Source organism: Quercus lobata, chromosome 3 (genome assembly GCF_001633185.2).
Source record: "Quercus lobata isolate SW786 chromosome 3, ValleyOak3.0 Primary Assembly, whole genome shotgun sequence".
Classification (NCBI taxonomy): Eukaryota; Viridiplantae; Streptophyta; class Magnoliopsida; order Fagales; family Fagaceae; genus Quercus; species Quercus lobata.
The window spans coordinates 70,227,653-70,231,394 of NC_044906.1; the positions used below are offsets into that span (position 1 = coordinate 70,227,653).

At 33.6% G+C, this 3,742-nt stretch overlaps 1 pseudogene; it reads right to left on the reverse strand.

Annotated features, from left to right (window-relative positions):
• Nucleotides 1-230: 230 nt before the first annotated feature.
• On the reverse strand, nt 231-3,332 carry LOC115978826 (annotated as a pseudogene).
• Nucleotides 3,333-3,742: the final 410 nt, after the last annotated feature.

Consider the following 3,742-nt stretch of genomic DNA (forward strand, 5'->3'; position numbering starts at 1 on the left):
TCCATTTCATTATTAGTTTTGTGTCAACGATTTTTTCCTTTAAATTTCACCACCATGCACTCTTGACATAATGGTCACTCTACAAGAAATTCATTTAGTAAACATATTTAACGAACTTCTTATGCTTATCTCAAAGCTTCCATTTTTGTTTATCTCAAACTCTGAATTATAAACAAAAAGAATTAGAAAATAATCATCTAGTGTCCTTTCAATACACAGGACCATTATCATTATCCCTCTTTCTCCATGAATTTCTTGGCCATCTTGTACATTTCCTTCAAGTACTCCCTAAACCTAGCCAAATTCAACTTAACATTTTGTTCCTTCAAATATATGCTCATAACCTCAGGGGACCAATTCTTTCCTCTGTATGCAACTAGGTCTTTAATCATCATGTCATCCTTGTCATATTTCTCTATCAAACTGCTCTCCTCTACTTTTATCCTATACTCCATGTACACTAACCCCATATCCTTAGCTGATTTTTCAAAGCAAACCTGTGACACCCATTCAGCCTTAAGTGGCACCACTTGCACAAACACAAAGCCAGGTCGAAGAAACAATGAATGTGTAAGTGCTGCACCATGTATCCCAATCATTGCATGGCTCGAGTTTATTAATGCATAAGATTCCTTCAAAGGGGTTGTAGTTCTTGGCTCAAAAACAATCACATTAAAACCAATGTTTTCAGCTGCAAGTTTTACTTCATTTTGGTTCAAGAGTACTCGACCAACATCACCACTTCGACTAGCCAACACTAGAATTGGCCTAGACTTTGAATGTTTAAATTTAGAGGGATAGTTTTGGTTTTGGTTTTGGCCATATGCCTTATCTAGGAAGGAACGAAAATGGGTGAAGGTTATTGAGTTTGGTGTTAATTTAGGATCTATAGTCATAAAGCCATGTGTTATCATGCCCACACTGGCAGAAGGAAAACAATGAGTGATATTATCATTATCCAAGTCTTTGATAGGGTACTTACTAAAAGTATGTATTATTTCTATATACTTACTAACCCACCAATCACGAGCCTTCAATATCACAAGAACAACATCTTGATCAGGATAGACTAAATTGACGGTGATGAAGAGGGGGATGAAGACATCATTGAAGTCATGGAAGAAGTTCCCGGTGTACCCGTCCGCACTGAATACAAGAGTTGGGGCCTTGTGTTGGATTTTACATTTTGGGCTTGATGGGCCTGAGATAAGGGCGACCTCTTTGATTCTAGGCATTGTGAAACTCTCCCATTTGCGTGGATAGGGCCTCAATTTTTCCACCATGGGCTTTTGTGGGGGTAGAGATGGTAGGGTCCATTAGAAAGAATGTTGAAATAGTGGGGTCTAGGACTGTTGGGCCATTGATTGAACAAATGTCATAGAAATTGTCAGTACGATTACAGTTGATTTCTTTTGCTTGAATGGATTGTGGAAATGGTGGAGTGAGTGTTTTCCTCTTGTTGATTGATTTGGGTAACCTGTGTTTTCTATCTGCAATCATAAGAAAGTCCTAAAAATAAGTTTAGAGATAGGAGGCTATTTCAATTTTGTGAACCAAATTTATATTATCAATTGAAAAATGATATAGTAAGAGAATCTCAAAAAAAAAAAAAAAAAAAAAAAAAAAAAAACTTAATTAATAATATTTTTTTTTTGTAAAACTTAATTAATAATTTTAAATCTCGAGAAGCAATAAATATTTAAATACTATGTGACACGTGGGTTCCAGTTAGTTCAACTGGTAAAATCTCTGAAGGTTGAATAAGAGATCTGGGGTTTAATCTTTACTTATACCAAAAACTAATTGATGTCTTTTTTGGATACAAGATAGAATTCTACTCTAACCTAATCTAAGTGTATATGTGTGTGAAGCTCCCTTCTGAAGACTTGAACCCCAGCTTTTGTCCCCTACACTCCACAAGCACTTATACTTATGGAGTAACCATCGCACCAAGGGTGTGCGGTGGTAACTAATTGCTGTCTTGATTTGATGATAAAGAGTTACCATCAGATGCGGACATCATAGGTTAAAACTATCTCCAAAAAAAAAACAAAAAAAACAAAAAACTATGTGACACATATTGACTTATAATTGATCATTTTATATCACACTTAATGCCACTTGACTCCATTTAATTGGTAGGATAATAAATGCCATATTTATACTTAAATTTTAAAGGGAAATAGGAAATCTTATGGTTGATCAATTTGAGAAATGTCACAAGATCCAAAGAGATATAAATCATTGGATAAAATATTACTAAGCATCTTCACATAGTGATTAAGTTGTGATCAAGGTTGGTTTATTAATAGATGCCTTCACAATGTAGCTTTTGTCTCAATCCCTCCAAACCAAAATCCCCATAATATTTTAAATTTTTATATACGATGAGAACTAGATACCTAGGAGGAAGTCTCTTCTATCATGTAATATATATGTCAAGTCAGTCAGAAAATAAAATTTTTATTTATTTATTATTTTATAATTCAATAGTTACAACAATGAATGAAATATTTGAATTTTGAATATCATAAACATACTAAAAGGTATTAAACCAGTTCAGTTACATGACTCTTGTCAACTGGAAAATAAGTTTTTATTTTTTATACAAACTAGAAAACAAGTTAGTGAGTGATAAAGGATAACACGAGGGAGTTTAGTGGAACCAATTCTTACAAAGGCTTGGTATATATGTTGTAATAAGAGATACTCATCACTTAACCACAAGACTCTACACCTTATTGTGACTGATTTTTATCACAGAGAGTCTATGTGACACGCAGATTATTGAGACAGCAAATGCAAGTGCCTTCACACAACAAATGAAGAGAACGTAAAAGGGTTTTGCAACACATACCTTGAATGGTCTTGGTCGAATGTGACACATTCATTCTCGATACTGGTGATAAGTATAAGTAAAGCTGAAATACCAAAAAAATGACTATTATTGCAAGGCATGTTGAATCTCTCTTCTTCATATCGCTATACGATCCAAGCTTTTCTGTAGATTATTTCGATTTTGATACCAAGATTGAAGCTTTCCTATCTATTCATCCTTTTCTGGGCATAAACTATAAACAATCAACAGATATCCCACCTTGCAGGCTCTAAAGCTCCTCTAATTGAAGATCTTCAATCTAAAACTTCAAGCAAAATAAAAAGTGTTAAACAATGGTATTATTGAAGAACAAAGAAGTCTAAGAATTTTGTAAATCTTTTGCTCAATCTGATGTCTGATTTTCTTGACTTAAAACTTTCTATGGAAGAAGCTTTTGGAGAGAGAGAGAGTGCAACCTCATGGAAGAGACGTGGGAAGCATTAGGAGGGTGCAAGCTCACACGTTAGGCTGTGATTTAAAAGAGACAGCTAAATTACATTATAAAAGTATTTGAGTAGAGAAAGACATCCTAACTTAGCTCCCCCTAAAAAAATAAGGAAAAAAAGAGAATCCAAAATACCCAATCAAAGCTCAATGATGATTGTTTCTCAAAAAGAAAAAGAAAAAAGCTCAATGATGATTAATCATTTTTGCTAAGTCGAAAATGATTAATGTGATGTAATGTCGATAGTGAGTTAGAGTGCATTTTTCTTCACATAATTGAACAACACTTTTTTTTATAGAAGAAGAAATTGAACAACACTTGGTTGAAGCAAAATGTTATTGACATAATTTAAAAGTTTACCTTTGTGCATAATTGGGGAATGATTTTATTATTTAAAGTAAAACTCATCAAAGATATGA